Genomic DNA, 21,624 nt, shown 5'->3' with positions numbered 1-21,624 from the left:
ATTTTTATTCTCTATGTCCCTTAAAAGAATTGAATCATTAATATATTTTCTATATGTGCTGAACAGCTAAATTATATCAAACCAGATTTAATAATTTGCTAATGAGTTTTCCCCTAAGGAGAAGAGCTTAGATCGAAAATCCATGGATTAAGGAAATTACTTTGAATATTGTAATCTTTGTTCAAATAATAACATTTTGTTTTGCAAAATTGTATTTTTTCTGAATGAAATTAAAATATCTTATATGTCTTATATAAAAATATTACCTCCTAAAAATATTTGTAAGACTTGATATAACACGATTCATTAATCTGTGATCTAAGTAATCTCATTATTCGGATATATATATATATATATATATATATATATATATATATATATATATATATATTATATCTATAAAAGTGTGTGTGTGTGTATGCCTGTGTACATTTCCCTACGCAATAACTCTGTAAATTTTTAGTCTACAGACTCGATATTTTATATACAGGGTACTGAGATTTGTAAAAATCGATGAGACCGGATTTCGGCAAGAAATTTTGCAATTAAAGGGCCAAAGTTCAACGATTTGACTTTTGAGATCTCTACCAAACTTCTCCGACAATTTTTGGTCTACCCACTTGAAATTTTAGATATAGATTCCTTGGACATGGATCTAACTTAATAACTTGATTTGAGCCCAAAACAATAAATTTTAAGGGGTCATAATAGGGGTAAAATTAAATGTTGACCGTTTTTTTTTTTTTTGCTCAGCATACACCTCCAAACACCCGGGCAACGCCGGGCCGAAATGCTAGTATATATATATATATATATATATATATATATATATATATATATATATATATATTAGTGTTAAGACAATTATCGTAATCGGAATCGGGAATCGGAAAAATCGGAGAATTTGGTGATATTGGAATTGGTATTGGAATCAGAAAAATTGTTTCCTATTTTCCGATTCTAAAACGATTCTTTTAATTGTCTTTCTTTATTTGATTTTGTTTAAAGCAAAATCTTCCGTTGCTGTTAATAATAATAAAATAATAAATATTTATTAATTTTAAAATACCAGTAAAACTAAAATCTATAGATCATTCCCCACAAGTGTATTTTTACGTTTACGAAAACTATCTGCATACCTAACCTATGTTTTTACGGAAATCGAGAAAAATAACAACTCTATAGTTAAATATTAAGTGATTTATAAAGAATCGGAATTGGAATTAGTAATTGTATTGGAATAAGGAATTTAGTACGGAATCGGGAATTTAGTACGGAATTGTGAAAAATATTGAAATCGTCCCATCACTAATATATATATATATATATATATATATATATATATATATAGGACAACAAGAGTATGCAATGAAGACACAAAACTATATATAGGTAGATATAGAATGGATCATTTATTTAATAATGGAATACAGGCAAAATTTGGGGGATAGAAGGGACTCTTTATACCAGGGCATTTCGAAGCCTAATGCTTCTCTTCAGAAGAGTAGAGAAGGTGCTAGGTAGCATGAGGAAGATGCGGTGTCTAGCGTAAGGTTCATTAGGGATAAAAGAGTTTAAGACGAATTATAGAATGTTGGGGGAAGATTTATTGAATTCTAACCAAATAAGGAGAACTTGTTATATATAGTATGATATATAAGATTATATATGGTCTTAAACATAATATTGAGATTCAGGGGTATATGTATTATGGTTAAATAGGGGGTGTATTGTTGCTGCGTGGTAATGTATTTTAACGGTTTGAGGGGTGTCTATTTTCTATGGAGTGGGAAATTTTGATTTTGATTGGTGCCACCTAAACGGCAAATGGCGGCTATAAATTCGCTTATAATTTGGGGGAGGGGGCTGTAAAACTGAAAGGTAATATGCGGCAACTGTTATGATATAGGGAGTGTGATCATAAGGAGGCGGTCGGAGGTTAGGGTGGCAATGACTATGAGTGCGTTTAACTTGATGCAAAAGGTTAAGTATACATATTGATGTCGAAATATTATTTCTTATTGTTTTTTATATTATTATTTTATATTATAATAATTATATTTATTTTTATAAAGCAAATAATTCTGTTTCGTAATATTAAGTTGTTTCATGGACAAATTGTTAGCATTTGTGTTGAAATCTTCCTTCCCTTAGAGCAATTAACTTGATGTTTAACAAGTGACAATAGATGTCTAAATAAATGTAAGTGAAAAGGTAAATTTATTTATTCGTTCTTTTCTTTTCGTTACGGTCTCATACAAAAGATAAATAAATTAGTAGCAAAAAATTACTTGTTTATCTTGTTATAATGGATAAATGCAAATTATTTTGTTTCTTGAGTAAAACAAAGTTAACAATGAAAATGGTCATTTATTTATTTTGTGGGGGTTCCAACAATAGGTAACGTTGCGAAGCGATAGCGTGACAGCAAAACCAGTAAGTTAATGAAATCCATACAACAGCTATTTTGTCACTTGCTGCTTCTCGTGTACAAAATGGATCTAAATAAATTCTCTAAATCTGTTTCGAATCTGATGGTTGAATTTTCAGGCGGAAGAAGAAGGTTGAGAGGAGGAGGAGGAGGAGGATTTTATTAGCATAACTCATCGATTAAACAAGACGTCTTCTCGTCATCGTCTTCAGCCTCCTTCCATCCGAAGAATGCCGCATCATCTCTTGGGATATGTAGACATCATCAAACATAAATTATCACCTGACATATTTGGATGGAGATTGAGATGAGGAGGAGGACCATTCGCGGCGCTGATGAATCTTTTTTGTAATGTTGACATCTCTTAATTAGCAAACCTAAAGAGGAACATATTTCCCCTTTTTATGTCTTTATTAAGAGGGAGCGGTTGGCGAGAAGGATCATATTTCATCCAAAACTTGTGAGACGGGCCCAGAATGGGATCGTTAAAAGAACCCCTAAAACTGTCATAACTAGGTTTTCCCTTTTCACAAGAAGAATAAAATGTAAATTTTAACTAGTCCCCCCATTTTTCACAGGTTTTTGTATTTGTTTATTTTTCTACCTTCACCCACCCGATTACACGTTATGCACCCCTCCATCCCACAGAACATCGTTTCGTGCACTCCCTCCCCTGTCAGTTTGTCCAGATGGTTTCATGTCATCTCCACCACGCCAAAAAGAAGAGAAACAAAAAGAGATCAGACGGTCATCCGATCCAATCCGCAGTCCTTATTCGTTCACGCCTCAAACACCTGTGTCTGGTGTGGGGTTTCCACGCGGGACAGGTCAGTCGAGTGCTTAGCGACGAGCGTCACGCGAATAGAAGCAGAAAACGATGGCTGATTGCTGCTCGACCCTCCTCAGAAAGGTGCCGACTCACCGCGGCCCTATCGTTGATGGTTGTTACTTCAGGGGCAACGAGGGTGGGGCAACCCTCATTCTCTTTTTTTTAGGGAGTGGTTTTTGGAGAGAGTATAAGTTTAGATTTAATAAAGACCCCGTACAGATCATGAAACAAATTGCCTCCCCACGATGGCAAAGTCCAATATTGTTTTAATGTAGGCAAAATCTAGCTTTCTATAAAATAGAATTCTGGATGGGACAAAAAATGTGTCTCAGTCTAGAAAGACTACTTCACTGACTGATGACAGAATAGTACAATTGTAATAGCAAAACAGATATTACACTTTGTTCCTAGAAAAAAGCCAACACTAAGCACATGCCATTCGGTATGAAAAAATATAGTAATTTTGATTTATGAACCCATACTCACATTCGTATTAGGATTCTGCTCTCATCTTGAGTGCATTTTTATAACGCTTCGGCCGATGTAACCTCCAAGCTTTTTCAGGTGTATCTTGTCGAACCCGAAAATCTTTCTGTCAAACTCGGGAAACTTTTATTTAATTCATGCTTTCTTTCCGTCAGTCATGACTGAATAAAGGCCTCCAACACTCTGCAAGTATTTGTGAGGATTCCGAGGTTCGACAAGATACACCGGAAGAAGGTTAAAGGTTAGATCGACTGAAACATTGCGAAAATATACTCTTATTTATTAAGTGATTGATTTTGCGCTACGGAACATACTGTCACGAATTGTAAATGCCAACTGAACTGAAGGAATAAATTATAAGATGGTCAACATCATCAACTTTGGAATGTATTTTTTTTTTCATTTATTCACTATATATATATATATATATATATATATATATATATATATATATATATGTGTGTGTGTGTGTGTGTGTGTGTGTGCGCACGCGCGTGTCTTTTCAAAAGACTTTTTGTATGCCTACACATCAACACACAAGAAATAAATACAGGAAAGATATACACATTTATATATTTTTCGTATTGATTTTTATTCATATATATATATATATATATATATATATATATATATATATATATATATATATATATATATATGTATGTATGTATATATATATATATATTGTATGTATTTAGGCAGCATTCTTTTATTTAAACAGAGGTTGTTAAAGACAACAGAGAGCTTCCGTTTGATTAAACATTTGTTATTTTTTCAATTTTTCTGATTATCTTTTAGTGTGTAGATCGAAAAGATAATATAAGTTCCACGTGTAGTTCGAAGTTGGGGAGTTTTCCCCAGGGTATAACAAGACGAGTTATCCGTCTATCTATATGCGTTTCTTTCTCTCATTTACGCGCGTACGAAAGTAACATGTTTCCTTCATATTTTCAATTATTGCCCCTTTCTTTGTAATCAGCTTTTATCAAAAGCTAAATATCGACGTTGGAGCGATTTTGTGACAAAAAACAAAAAAATAAAAAAAAACAAACAAACAAAAAAGCAAAAAACAAAAACAAAACGTGATCCTAATTCGTTAAAATCTCCGACCCCAACGTTGTTTCCATGGTCTTCTACTCCTCTATCTTCTCTTCTGGCTGTGTCGTCTTTAACGCTGGTGGCTTCAGAAGTGAGAAATTATACTTCTAGACTTCCCTGATAATTAAACTATCTTTAAAATTCGTGTACATTTACTTTCATTTAGATAACAAAATTCGAAACCTTAGATTGCAGAGCTACCCTCTATGTTCTTTCTGTCAAAATATGGCAACTTTTACACTTGACAAAAGTCGGAGGTTACATCGGCCGAAACGTTCTGCAGATGACACTCAAGATGACAACACCTGTCCGATAATTCTAAACAATAACAACATTACATACCACATCTAAAAAATTCAAAGTTATTTCGTTTTTTTTTTTTTTTTGCTAATGCTAAGAATAATCTCAACTACACTTAGATTTTAACAAACAATAAAAAAAATCTCTTTTATTTTTTTAAAAATTATTTTTACGGTCAACAAAGCATATTAACACTAAAACGTAAAGGCCAACTGCGAAGACTGGTTGGGTCGTACTCCTTCGGACTTCGGACTTCAGATTAATATAAAAATAAATAATTTAAAAAAAAAACGATTTTTTTAAAAAATTATTTCGTTTATTAAGCTATTTCAGTCAATCAAATCGGGCAAAATAAATAGCGAAATGAGTCAGACAGTCTAGCGAATGAGACGTCGCGGCGATGATTTGTTGGTTTATTTGTAAGAGTGACCTTTTCTGCATAAGCTCGACAATATCCTTGTTCATACTAAAGACAAACAAAACGTGCAGGTTTTCTTTTCCTACTTTCAACCGCCTCTCATGTCCTCAGGTTTAGCGGGTCCTAGCTAAGCAGTCCCCAACTGACAGTTAAGCTCTTTTTTTTTGTTTTCTTTACTCATTTACATTCCAAACAACGCATATTGCCACTTAATAGCTACTGTTTGGGATCGAGTCCAATAAATGGCTCTGTAAGGCGATGTGCAAGATGTCGTCTTATATTACAATTAAAATGCCAACACTGGAATCTTCGGATTCATACGATATGATGATGATGACTGAAGACAGTATATAGACTAAAACATTAGTACAGGTACTACACTTTGTTCCTAGCAAAAGGACACTTCTACTTGTACCGTGCATTAATAGGTGCAAGTACTTCTGAGAGATAGGACGGTTATTCCTCTGTACTTGCCTCCACACGAGGGAAAATATAGTAGATTGTTAATGTGGGAGATAATCCAGCTCTCCCACAAAACAGTCACTCTTAATTGTAAGAAAAATTGCCTCAATCTAGAAGGGGTTCTCCTTCACAGACCGAGGACAGAAAAAAAACTAAATCTAGCATCAGACCAGCTACTATGCTATGTTCCTGACCAAAAGGTCCAATTTATTTAGTAACAACAAACAAAAAAAAACAACAAAAAAACCCAAAAAAAAACAATTACAGTTTCCATTCAACTTAGGCATTACGCCATGTTTGATTTGAGGGACGGAAGGGAGTATCGAGTGTCACTTTTTTTTAAACAAAAACTTTTAATTACTCTTAACTCGATTATTTCACCAACATACAGCATTCACTCCATGGCTTTAAACCTACTTTAAAAACTTCCAATAATTTCAATGAAAAATCGGAAATATATCTTCATTGATTATCGATTAACATACAGATGATCCGAGTTAGCCAAGTTCTGATCTAGTTTACTTTTAGTTATATATGTTAGCAACCTTCACGATTCTTTCTAGAAATGATAAAGCAATCCCAGCTACGGAACAATACGTATTCATACGAATCTACTTTACTTATACCTCTGAGAGTATGTCAGTCCTAGCTGTAGAAGTACACACATCCTTGCTAGCTGGCGCACGGCTCATTTTCAAATGCGTGGCGACTTTTAAAGTATACGTATACTTGATGACTTATTTTTGGTCACGCCTGAGTATTAGTTTACGACATGGTGTAAAGATCCCATGACACTTAGACGACATGACTTTGTTATTTTTCCATTTTTTTTATCTCTTGCAAATAAGTATTATAAAAATCTAAATGTATAGGGGCGGATTAGGCCAGTACTTCTCAGCTTTTTATTGGTGAGTCACTGTTTAGCAAGAACAAAAGCCGCTCAGGATGAGGTTGTATAATTTTTGACGTACTAACGAGATGTAGAATACAACGGGTGTAAGTACGGTAGAAGGAGCGCACTTTCCTAGTATCAGCAGTATTGGCAACATCTTTTATGTATTTGTAAATGGGGCCCATATTGTCAGCAGTTTAAGCAATGAGTGGCCCATTTTGTCAGCAGTCTTAGCAATGTCTTCTATGAATTAGTTTCAATTCATGTTGCCTGTGAATGTTAGGCCTAAGAGTTAGAATGATACACTCAAAGCTATAGTAAAGTACATATATATATTTTTTTTTTACAAAGGAGTCACCACTTATCAAGGCCCGGAGGCCACTCGAGGTTAAGGGTTAATGAGTATATGGGGGTCAATGGGACAATATCGTACTAATCGTTAGAGATTTGGTAAATTGGATTAATTAAAGGGATGATTCAATAAGAATTCAATAAGAATTCGTTCACATTGGACACGAAGAGGATCATATTGTAGTCAATTGGAAAGCAGGAAAACGGAAGAGTTTCACAGGCGTGCAGTTCTTTCAAAGAAGCTTTGTTCGTAGGATCTATGTTTAGATTTAGGCACAGATAAAGAATGGGGGGAAACTATTGATAGTGGTTTCAGTTAGACGAGTGTTTTTCGTGCAAGTCAGGCATGAAGGGACCATAGATTGGAGCTCAGAGGAACACTTGCCATGAAAATAATAATAAAGCAGAGACGGGCTTGCAACGTTTCTTCTGTGGGAAAGGGGTTGCAGAGAAAAGAAAAGGACATTTCCTATTAGGCTAGAAAGTCTATTTTGAACTCTGTCAAGGCAGGATAAGTCTTCTAACAGTTCCTGCCTAGATATGACAACAGTACTTCATTCTTGGACATACTTGATTCTTTACAGGTAGAGAATTGCATCAGTAGGGAAATATCTACTGTTCTATCATTTTCCCAGCAGCCCTGGCAACAGATTTGATGTACATGTTCCATCTCAGATCAGGAGTAAAAGTCAGACCTAGGAGTTTGTCAAAACATGGAGCCTCTCCAAGGTGAGAGCCATTCATTTCAATTGGTGCCAGACGGGGATCAGAGCGTTGATAATGTAAAGATAGAAGCTTAGTTTTAGGTTTCTGCCCATCAACCACTATTATAGACCTATCAGAGAGAAATGGTTTAATAATTGAAAAGACATTTCCAGTTATTCTGTAACTGGAGATCTTGTGAAGTAAACCTTTATATAACACACCTTATCCGTTGAGAGATTCGCTAGTCCTATGAGATATAACTGTTCGCACATCTGCTGTAGATCTAGCAGAGTGGGAACCATATTGCGTGTCACTGAGGAGGTTATTTTGACTGCTTCTCTATTTAACACAAATTCTAGCAACTTATTCATGATGCAGAGGAGATTGGTTGGTCTGCACTGAGAGCGAGATGACCGATCCCCTGAATTTTTAAATACGGGACATACTGATGAGGTTTTCCAGGATGTTGGAAATCAATTCTCCTTAAGACAACTCTTAAACAGCTTTGTAAATATGGGAGCTAGTTCTGATTGAAGCCTTTTCAGCACTATAATTGGAATGCCGTCAGGGCCAGTTGCTTTACAAGAATCAAAGTTTTTGATTAGCTTGGCAACATCATGCACAAATATTTGTATGTCACATAGCAGGTTTTCAGAAATAGGAGAAAATACAAGGTGTTGGCGACCCTGATTGCATAGGTTAAAAATAGCTACAAAGTTCTTGGCAAAAGGTTTGGCTTTGTCTAATGCTGACGAGATTACCTCAGATCTATTGATGATTGTTGCTATAGAGCACACGCTTCTGTTCAGGAACCTATTTATTTGCCAAAACTGGTGGGAACCAAGCCGTTGCTCGGCTACTTTGGACTTGGCATACTGAGCATACAACTCTCTCACGTTATTTCTTACTCTTTTACAGTGGTTGCTGGCAGTCCTGAAAGCAGCTTTAGTCTAAGTACATCTATTGTGTTAGAAGTAATGGAAAAGAGTGATTTTTGTGCGCATTGGAACGCAGAGGTAGATCTGATATAAATGTATGGAGCTATCTTAGTCAGCCTTGGAGTATCGATATACTGTATTATGGAGATGCATGCCAGAGGACTTATTACATTTTGTTTTTGTTTTAACTTAGCCGCGTGGTTGAAAGAGCCCAGTGGAGACAGAACGGAAGATGAACATAGCTCAGTGCAAGTTGTGGGGAAAAGGTCTAGGAGGCTTGCATACTGACCGTCAATGTTGGGCACACAGGTGGGTTCACAAACAATCTGTTAGGTGATAAATAATGGAGAAATCATGACAGAATCTCTCCTTATCATCCGTCTTGTTTGTGTGGCTTAACAATTCCACATTGTGAGCATTGAAGTCTCCACAAATGTGAATGTCAGCAAAACGATGAACAGATAGGATGTGGTCAATTTTCTTAGATTTGCTTTTAAAGATAGTAACTAATCTAGGGAAATATTTAGATATAATAGGTCTGTTTTGGTCTTCTGTAATTGGGTTTCAACCTCTGAAAAGTTCAAACGTATCCACCTGATATTGGAGAATATACATGGTAGTGAGGGTCTATGTTGGAAGTTGGAGTTCTGGGTTTAATCTTGTATTCGTTCTGGAGACTTTTCATGATGGAGTTTTGGGATTTATGGAACAGGTCAACAAACTTGGTTAGAAAAGAGAGAGAAAGTAAGGGAGAAAAAGAAGCAAAGAATTTTTTTTTTTTTGAAGACCATGATAAGGTTAAGCCGTAACAATTACCCACTAATATGACATCAAGAACACCCACCAAATCCATTCACCAAATAACAATACAGCAGCCCCAATTTCAATTTTCAAAATTCAAATGCTCAAACTATTAGACATTTTTTACAATTAAACTGTTTAAATAATTAGAATCTTTTTTAAAAATCAAACAGTTTCACGGGGTTAGTTAAGCCTGTAAATTCTGTTATTTGTTTAAGAATATTTGCGAATGCAACGAATTAAAATTTAGAATTTGTAAAAATTCAACAGTTCAAAGAATTTAGAATTTTTTCAAATAATTTTAATTAAAAAAATGTTTTCATAAAAGTAAACAGTTGAAACCGTTCAAATAATAATATTTTTTAAAAAATAGTTTAAAGAATTATATATATTATTTTTAAATTCACCGGTTCAAATAATTAGACACTGTTTTTTTGTTATTAAACAGTTCAAATAATTAGACATCTTTTGAAAAATTAAACAGTTCCAGGAGGTTAGTTAACCATGTAAAATTTTGCTATTTGCTTAAGAATATTAAAATTAAACAGTTGAAAGAAATATTTTTTTTTTCAAAATTAAAAAGTTGAAAGAATTACTTTTTTTTTAGCAAATTAAACAGTTCCACGAGGTTAGTTACTTTTTATATAATGTTGAAAGGGTTCATTTTTTGTCTCAACACCGGTAACATAGTATGGCGTAACATATCTTTGCCCCGAACTCAGAACGAGGCTGAATCTTCAGACCCCATCCGTTCACATTATCTGGTCTTGGAAATACGTTTGAGAACACTATTTTTCTGAAGAAAAAAAATGGATCAAAAATGGTTCTCATGTACTTGCTGTCTCCCTGTTTCTACTTTCGATTTTCTTGCTCATGTACCTCTATTTTGAATTCGTAGTGGTTGGTCAACATCAGTGTATTTATGAAAGCAGAACCATGGAGATAAAAAGTACATCAGAACCACTTTTTTTAATGTTTAACTTATTTCAAAAACTGATATAAATTATTGCACAGTAAAAAATAATTAAATTAAAGCCAAAGTCATTTTTTTCTTATCTCGAATTATCTTATCAAGTAAAAATTCCATTTTTTACATGATTACTAAATTTAAAAAGCTATTTATTTCATAGCATTTTCAAATTAAATTAAGTTTTGATGATATTTTTGTTTATGAAATTGTTAGGTAATTTGCTAGAATAACTTTTTAACTTTAGTAATCAAGTAAAAAATGGAATTACAAAACGCACACAAATATTTGCAGCAATCTCTAACACTTGCACTCCCAAAACAAAAATGGCGGAAATGGATACAGTTGACACAAATATGGAACGGAAGCCACCAAATATGAAATGAAACACGAAACCATACAAAAACAGCCCATTTCATAAAACTATCCCAGTTTCAGCATCTCTTGTATTAATACATTTAATATATTAATTTTTTAAAAAAACTAATGAACGTGTGAAAGATAGGCACTACCATTTTTTATGTGAACTTTTCCAAAATGTACACATGATTTGGTGACATCATCAATTGATGTGCTTGATGATGCGAGCCACGGCGAACGATTTTTTAAAACTATTATTTACTACTGTAATTTGATTTTAATAGGAATTTACTTTACATTCAAATAGTTTACTAAAAGATTTAATTATCAAAATGTAAAAAAAGATTATTATCGTTAGAAATAATTAAGTAAAATCTGTTGGTTTTTTTTTCAGTGGGGGTAGAAAACATAACACAAAAAGTAAACATTACGTGACTTTTTTGACATCTACGGAAGAGCAGAAGCGACAATTAAATACTTTGTTAGTTTACTACACATATTATTTGTTTATTTAAGTTTTCGATACTTTGGAACGATTTAAATTATTTATATGAAAGACCATCCTCCCCCGAATGCTGCTTGGGAATAATTTCCCCTTTTACCAGTTTGGTGCCTCTAACCCCTTCATTACTACTAAAATTAAAAACAAACGTTAACGAAAGAAGTTTTTAAAGTATCTAAAATTGAAAAAAAAAGTTTAATAAACTTTAAAATTAAACGTAAAACACAAGAAAAAAATTATAAAAATAGTTTAACAACTTACTTTTAATAGATAATTCGGTTACTTTTTAGTAAGCACTAACAGACTAATCGAGTTAAGCTGGGAAGTTTTAGAACGGCGAACGCAACTGCGGAAGTGAATGTTTTCCATCAACCAGTTCATTTTTGTTCAGTCTATGCTTCCGTATTTTATTTCATAAAACAAGACATACAAGAATATCACAGTGCATGTACAAAAACTGGGTTTTAATGCAATATTAATTTTGAATCGGTTTTAATCTGACCATAAAATAGGTGGCTATCGTCATGTTTATATCATAACTTTATATTAAAAAAAACATTTTTTTCACACAATTAATTTAAAAATCTATGTTGTAGCGGACATTTTGAAATAATGAAATTTTAATCGTTTTGATCTTTAAAAATCAGTTAATTTTTAGAAGGTATTTTTCTTGGCAATTCAACTGATTATAGTATATATTAATTAAAAAAAACGCTATTTAAAAAACATAATAATATTAAGTTTATATCCATTTTTTAATTGCAACTTCAAGGTAAATTTTTGTTCAAGACCTGTATTAAACTTTTAAATATTTTTTACTTATTTGAACTTATGTTTCATAATAAATAGCAATTTCGGTAGATTTAAATATATTTTGTTCGAATTTGGAAAAAATAAATATGGGGGAGGGGGAGAACACACAGTAAAAAAAAAAATCCCCTCGTATATTTTACGAAAACTGCATTTTATATGTAATTTCATTCTAAAATGGATAAGTATCGAAAATTTCAAAAAAGTCTGACCATTAGTTGATTTTTGCTAGATTTATTAAACACGGGTATGTTTTCACGTTTGTAATGTCTACTACATGGGAACGTTACTTTAATGCGCCAATTATGTAAACACGATTTTCGTCTCGCAATTTCATTATTTTCGTTCGATGAAATATTTTTTAAAAATTATTACTGGTTTATTTTGCCCTTCTTCTTCTAAATGGTATCAAAGTTATATTGATGATATTAATTTATAATAACGCTAGATCGTGTTACATATAGGGTGAGGTAATTCTGTGGTGAATTTTGGTTGTCCCTAGTGAACGATTAAAAGTATTCATCTTATTGGATCCGTCATGTAAGTATAGGTCCAACTGGCTATTAAAAACATCTGCTTAGGACTTCAAGATGAATAATTTTGATCGTTCACACAATATTTCATCGTGATTTATTCCTTTACAACATTGGCAGCAAAAGAATGAATAAATAATAAACTAATGCAGAATTCACATTTCTATTATAGATGTTTTATATTGGTTACTAATTGTTTACTTTTTTTCTCTTTGAGTTGAGAATATATATTTTTGTGAATAGAAACGTCCTAATGAAGTATTATAAATGAACAATATCGATTTCGTTTCTAAACTTTTGAGATGAAGATTGGTTATTCGTATTATTTGGATTTTTAGGATTACTATATATATATATATATATGTATATATATATATATATATATATATATATATATATATATATATATATATATATATATATGTATATATGTCTGGTCAGGCCATATGCTACTGGTTCCGTGTAACCCAGTACTACCTGCCTCATGATCGGGACACCGGCGACTAAACTAGTTCCCCCACCAGACTTGTTTGGTGAGGAGGGCGGCTAGTATCCCTGAAGGATTAAAAACAAGTCCTTCCAAAGGGCGAATGTACCCTTTTTCGGGGTCAACGACCAACTACACCGTATATATATATATATATATGTGTGTGTGTGTGTGTGTGTGTGTGTGTGTGTGTGTGTGTGTGTGTGTGTTGGAGTAGAGAGGGCTTCTAGATTATATGTTCAAATTTCATTTAAAAGGATCAACTTTCAAATAAAATTCCAAATTTATTGTTTGAATCAAAGAATACAATGTGTAAATTAATGTCCTTAACCCATGAGTTTTCAATGTTGGCATATCTCCTCAGAGGAAAATTTCTAGGAAAATACTAATATTGGTTCGCAATAATTTTGCTAAGTAGCACATGCAAAGAAAAGTATTAAAAGTGAAATGCCTTTAAGTGACATAGATAAAAGGAATAAATGTAGAATGTAAAGAAAGAGTATGATGAATGGTATTCGAATCCAGACATAATCTTTCGGAAAAGTTTAAGATTGTCTTTTATAATTATTTCATTCTAGTATTCTATAAGACTTGAAGCCACTCGATTCACCATCCTGTAATGTAGTTCATTTCAATAACTCAAAGTTTATATACACTTTATTTTATTGTGTTTTCTATATATAACCTAGCTCTGCTCTTCTGATTATGCCATGATCTAAATAGTTTTCTTTATATTTCACATGTTTTTTTTTTATCTAATCGATTATATTTTGATTTGAAGTCATCACTATTTTTTATGTTCATTTTCTCCACTCACCCGTGTTGGGCTTTCACTGTCTTGATAGGTTATTACATAAAGATTATAAAAAAACACTTTATATATATATACATATATATATATATATACATATTTTTTAATTGTATTTTCACCTCAAAGCACAATGCAACTTTGATGTAGGGGACTACTATCTGGGAGATAATTTTCAGGGATACTATGTAGGGAGTTGAGCAGCAAGAACTCTACTTACATTACACTTGAACTTCTGCATGTCTGTACAGTTGGGAAAACAGGACTCCGGGAGGGAATTACATAATCTAGCAGTCCTAGGGAAGAAACTATTAGAGCAGAACGCTTTCTTACATCTAGGGATCTCTAATGTGTAGGGGTGGAATTTTGCTGCTTGTCGGGTTTGTCGGTGGTATTTACGTCTAGGAGAGACAAGGACTTGTAGTTCGTCGGAACACCTACCATTAAAATGCTTATAAAACAACCAGAGGGATGCACCAGTTGTCGATGGGACAAAGGTTGAAGCCTAGCTAATAGTGCAGGATCTATTAAGTTCACGACTCTCTTTTGAACCCTGTCTAAGAGGGAGGAACTGGTAGCAGACACACCAGGCAAAATGTGTCAACAATACTCCATACATGGGCAAATGTAACATTCTAGCGTTTGGGTTCGATCCTTGAGCTTTTATTATTTCTTATAAATCACCACCATGTTGTCTCTGAGTTGGGTATATTTGCTGACGATGCCACGCTCTATAACAGAGACGAAGGGGAAAACGAATGAACACATATCTAAGGCAATGGCTGAAACACTAGAGGATGACCTCCAATCTGTAGTAGAATGGGGACAAAAATGGATGGTCGCATTCAATGTTTCCAAGACAAAGCTTGTTTCCTTTAATAATTACAAGAAACTTTCTCAACCAATAATAGCCACGGCTAATGATACATTACTGGAGAGTACTGCGTTCAAACTTCTCGGCTTTACGTTCACAGGTAACATGAGTTGGAGCTGATACATTGAGTGTATTGCCAAGGCTTCTGCAAAGACAATAATGATCCTTGTGAAAATAAAAGAATTTGTAAAAACCCAGATTTTGCTGATAGCTTCTTTAAGATCGTTACCTTTTCTGTGTACATTTAATCCGGACATAATCACGTTGACAGGCCGGTTCTCTTTCGATCGTTTTTCTATAAGTCCTGTAAGTCCTGAGATGGCTTTTAAATCCAATCCGAGCTTTGAAATATGCCTTGCATATCGTGTACCTGTAATCATCTTTTAACTTTAGTTCTGACTGCTCGCTATTTTCGAAGAATACGTTTGTTCTCACGTTCCTTAATGCATGCGGATTCATCACGCTTGGACATCTAGTGACTCCTTTGTGGTTATTTCTAGATAACACTGGAGGAATACCTGTCCCAAGACAGGTAGACTTAATTCTTCGAACAGAACAGCATGTGTCATTATAAAAGACAAACCGATAAGGAAAGAATAAACTTAATCAACAAGAAAAGAAAAAGTAATCGATAAGAAATAGGCAAACTTGTATGATAAGAGGACGAAGCTAATTGACAATAAAAAGACAAACCTAAGTGATGAAAACATAAAACCAATCGATAAGTAAAAACCTGATCGACAAAAGACAAAGCTAATCGATAAAAAAACGACACACCTAATCGATGAGAAGATAAATGTAATCGATAAGAAAAAGACAAGCCTAATCGATGAGAATACAAAACTAATCGATACAAAGGACAAACTTAATCAATAAGAAGACAAAATTATTCGACGGGAAAATGAAGACGCTCTTTCTCTTTCTGTTCTTTCGTTCTCTTTTGATAATAATATTTTGTGTCTGTATTAAACGTGGAATAATTTCACAAGAAAAATAAAATTGGCGCAAAACATTTCTGTTCGAGAAATTCACATAATACACCGCCCCACAGCGGCACGGGTATACTCATAGAACCTCTATAAAGTTAGTTACATTTATATGTCTATATGTCTATGTAGAGAATTCAACCCTAAACTATATCACCGACCATTAGAAATTTGAAACACAGCTTCTAAACTTAAGGAATTCAATTGTGAACTATATTTAATTTATGAATAAAAGGATAAGGTATATATATATATATATATATATATATATATATATATATATATATATATATATATATATATATAAAGTGAACGTGTTTGTGTGTTTGTCTGTGTGTCTGCGTTTCTGTGTACATTTCCCTACGCAATAACTCTGTCAATTTTCAGTCTACAGACTCGAAATTTGATATACAGAGTATTGAGATTTGGTAAAATCTTTGTAATCCGTTTTTGGACAGATATTTGGCTGTTAAGGAGTCAAAGTTCAACGATTTGACCTTTGAGAACTCTGCCAAACTCCTTCACCAATTTTGGGTATAAACACTTGGAATTTTAGATATAGATTCCTTGGACATGGATCTAACTTAATAATTTGATTTGAGCTCAAAACAATAAATGTTAAGGGATCGTAATAGGGGTCAAATTAAAAAAAATGACCTCTGCAGTCTCTACCAAATTACTCAGACAATTTCTGGTTTAAATATTTAAAATTTTACATAAAGGGTATTCAGAGATAGGGAAAGCTTTTAAATCGGTTTGGGTCGAAAATTTGAGCTACCAATATATAAATGTATGAATGTATGTATGTATGTTTGTACGTCTGCCTATAACTTTCGACAGAGGCTACGGATTTTCACAAGATCAGTATCGTTTTGAAGCTCGACCCTACCGAAAATTGGCTAAAAACATTAATTTCTTCACCCTCAACTAGGCACTTTCTAAAGGAAGAGGTCGCTTTTTCGCCGATATTTTCGAAAACCTTAATTTAAATTCTAGCCTTAAACCTACGTCACTTCCGGTTTGACGGTGGTCATAGCAGTAAAGACGTCACGTTTTTTCCCGTTCTTTTCCTCCTTCACGGTACGGGTTCGAGCCTGCCATCCTATTACCACTTTTGTTTTGGTCAACGCACACCTCCATCACCAGAGAAACGCCGGGCACCCATGCTAGTATATATATATATATATATATATATATATATATATATATATATATATATATATACTACTTAATTTACTCATATAAAATTAATATACGAAAGTATAGATTTATGCGTAAACTTTAAGTATTTACTTCAAATGTGCTCAATACGTAGGTAGAGCTAGTTAGTAAGTTATAACTCGCCATACACATTTTATAACTTACTATATATATATATATATATATATATATATATATATATATATATATATATATATATATATATATATATATACATATATATATATATGAAATGGGATTTAAACACTGTAAATTAGAATTTAGAAAAATTATTATTCCACATAGAAATTCAAGTTGAAAACTTTAAAATATTCCTTATAACATGGAGCTTCAAAGAATGGGTCTTATCCTCGGAAAAAAGCTGTTGGCATATATTAATCATAGGATAGGGTTTATTTCGCTGATTTGCACATTAATTAAATATGAATTAATTAAAAGCAACAAAATATGAAAAACTCATATTTGTATATAAGTTGATGCTGAAATATCTGGTTTAAAATTATATCTCAAAGAATGTCCAGGCTCATTGAACAAAAGTTGAACAATATGTTACAATCTAAAGAAAATACTGATTATTCAGATGTATAGATGCACATGAACTTATGGTTTAATATATATATATATATTGTACATATAAAATAAATTTGGATTTATAAATTTGGATTTTACCGTCACTGGATTATTTATCTTCCACCAGACTATCCATTCACGTGTAATCACCTTTTTCTTCACCATATTTCCTCTGCTTCACTTTTTTGTTTTCGAGTAAGATCTTTGACTTACTTGTTGTTTCATCAAATACTTTTGCATGCAAAATCCGATCCTGCAGTTTGCTAATTCCTGCCCTCTGATGAGAAGGAAAGTATTTCTTCGAAACTCCGCGGATTAAGGACTATCCACTTATCAAGTGTTTCCTTTTCAGATTAAATATGTTTTTAACTCTTTTTCAAAGTGTTTTTAACATGCTTTATTAACTATTTGCTCTTATATATATATATATATATATATATATATATATATATATATATATATATATATATATATATATATATATATATATATATTAATCAAAAGAAAACCTAGCCTAGTGTATAAGACAAACCTTATCGAAAGGTCAAAACTAATCGATAAGAAAACAGACAAATTTAATCTGCAAGAAAACAAACTAATCTGTAAGAAAGGCGAAACTAATCGATAAAATAACAACAAATCCAACCGAAGAGTAAACAAAGGTAAACCTCTCTCTGTCTGTCTGTCTCTCTCCCCCTATCCCTGTCTGTCTCTCTCTCTCTCACTTTCCCTTTTTTTTGTTATGTTTTAATGATTTTAATACTAAAAGTGCAATCATTTCATAATCGATGATAAAACTGGTGCAAAATTGTTCTATTCGGGGAATTAATTTAATCGTTCCCGTCAACTTAATTAAATTTTATTTAATCATAGAATTTGAAACCAGTAGTATGATGTTTTTTTTTTAATTTTTTTATTTTATTTATTTATTTATTTTGTAAACAGCTGGATCTTTTTTTTAAGATGAATTTGTTCCATTGAAAAATCTGCGATTATTACTCATATTATTCATATTTTGAAAACAATTCTCAATTTAAAGTTTTTATTTCTGCGATGACGCACCGATTTTGAGTAGAGTCTCGAATCGCTCTTTCATTTCGCAGGTGATAATAATTAAATACCCAGTGCTGCACTGCATATTTAATTATTAACGAGACCAATCCGTTATGAGGTTTCTTTTGAATGAAATGAATCAACGAAGGAATAAGCTTATTTTAATCTCTCTGTTCGCTGAAATGATTGCAAACAGACTTTTATACAAAGGAAGAATACTAATTTTCCCGCGTTAAAGTTTGCGTGGAATACAATACAAATTTTCCTTTTTGTATTAGAGTCTTTACAATAATATTGAGTGATCTTCCGACATCCATGATATTAAATGAGTTTAAAAGAAATTAAAAATAAAAACATTGCTATGTGTGCCCAGTGTGGGCACATGTCCTTAGCACGCATTTTTGAGTCCTCTATAGACATGTGCCGGGTGAGGGTTTAAGATAGATTAGGGATAGATTAGACTTAATGTTTAGCGTAAGTTAAAGAAAGGATTAGTGTTAAGTTATGGTTGTGGTTAGACTATCCAAAATACAGATAAACGCCACCGTGGAAAACATCGCGGAATAGTAGGTGCTTATCTGTGAGAGTTTATGTGGAAGCAGAAATTTAAGGAAAACGATATGTTTATATGCAGATCCCCACTACATAAATGTATTTCGTAATCTAGCGTTTATCAATAGAGTCCTCAATTTGTTGTTCGATAAATATCATTCTATCTTTCTTTCTCACTATCTCTCTCCCTCCTTTTATCTCTCTCATTCTCTCTCATTCTCTCTCCCTCCTTCTCTCTCTATATATCTCTCTTTCTCTCTCTCTCTCTATATATATATATATATATATATCACTTTCATTCTATCTGACTCTTCACACACATGTACGCATGTGTGCATGTGTGTGAAGAGTCAGATAGAATGAAAGTGATATATATATATATATATATATATATATATATATATATATATATATACAAGCACACATAGATATATGGTAAAAGTTGTTGAAATAATAGTTTAACCTGATGTTTAATTAAAAGCTAAAGGCAAAATTGTTTCTATATTCATCAACATTTTGTCTTTATTTCAAGACTCTCTTGTAATAATTGATTTGAAAAAATAGCATACCAGGAAAATATTAGGTGTTTTTATAAAATGACGATAATGTAATTTTGTTTTATTTTTATTTTCTTCAAACGAAACTAAATCGTTAAAATTCCAAAATGTAGTGCGACTATGACGCGAAAATTAAAAAAAAAATTTTTTGTTACAAACCATAGTCGTTAGAATTTAGTATGTGAGATGCATTCATGAAATAGAATTAATGTTATTTTTTTTAAATATACATGTTATGTATAGAATTTAGTTGTGAATGTGATGTAAGATAGTTAACCTGAATCCAAGTTCTGTTCTGTTAATATATGGTAGGTGATTGAAGCTACATGAAAAGCTGTTATCCAAATAAAAAGGGATTGAGTGACACCTGGAGGTCAGAGGTGTCCCCCAAAACAAAAGTTGGCTAAATCATGGTAATTTCTATCCAAAGAAAATCTGTTCTATTTCTGACGACAGTTCAAGCAAAGCAAACGTATAAAACGATGGGAGGGGGTACAATATAGCTAGATATAATGTAACTATTCGTATGTCTTTCAATGCGTGCCTTTCTCTCTATTATGCGACCGCAGGTAGCCCGTTTCTCTTTTTTTCCGTGTCTCTTCTTTGCTTAAACACCGGCGTCCGAGTGATTGTGTCCACAAAATGGTTTATGCACACGCCAGATCATTGAGTATTTTAAGCGGTGTTGGGTTATTTTACCATGACTAGTCCAAGGCATAAGCGCTCAACCAATGATACCAGATTGCATTTCTTTAAACACTTGCAGGTATTAGCGGTAAGAGACAAATTAGAGTGGAACGTTTCACATTATGATATCATAACTTCTTCGTTATATCCTGTGATGCTGCACAACGTGGGCAATTGTTTGAATGGAAACGTTTGTAGCACTTTTAAGGGTTAGAGGTAGGCCCAGAACGGAAGTCGATGAAAGATATATAAGGGATAAGTACGTGTGGAAAGTCTCCCATCATGATATACTTAACCCTTCTGTTAGGTTTCCTTATATTTCACAACGAGGGCTATAGGCTAAATGCAAACGTTTGACTGATACTTTTAAGGGTCATAGGTGACTCCAGAACGTAAGTCGTTGAAACCTTGTGAAAACTACTCAGCCTATCTGGCTGAAATTTTGTACCGACCTTTGTTAAGATGAAGTGCGGCGAACTAAATGGTATGGTATTCTTTCCGAGGCACAGTTAGAGATTAACAAAGATTAGTATTTAATGCAAAAATAGGCACATATTTAACCATATTCAAACATCAATATTCCATAAAGCATCAATTCTAAGTCAACTTTATTCCGTTTAAACGAGCTAAAATATCTTATTTATTATTTGTCAAATTCACTATTGCTTTATGATGTGGATAAATGTCACATAATCTACAAATTACCAATCATGCGATATTCATTTCGCCATCAGAACACTTTGTGACCTTCAATGGTTTCCCTTGACGTTCGCTTTTATAAACCAGTGATAAATTTGTCTCGGCTACTTTTTATCCATCCGGCAAAGTGCGCACGCGCGTGTAAGTATGTGCGTGTGTGTATGTGTGCCAATTCTAAGGATTGTCAATAACAATGTAATTTATATTATATTTCTTTTAATCTGTCTGTTCCATTTTTTTCTGCAGA

The sequence above is a fragment of the Euprymna scolopes genome, chromosome 43 (assembly GCF_053919585.1).
Source record: "Euprymna scolopes isolate OS-2025 chromosome 43, ASM5391958v1, whole genome shotgun sequence".
NCBI classification, from domain to species: domain Eukaryota; kingdom Metazoa; phylum Mollusca; class Cephalopoda; order Sepiida; family Sepiolidae; genus Euprymna; species Euprymna scolopes.
This window is presented reverse-complemented; position numbering follows the sequence as displayed.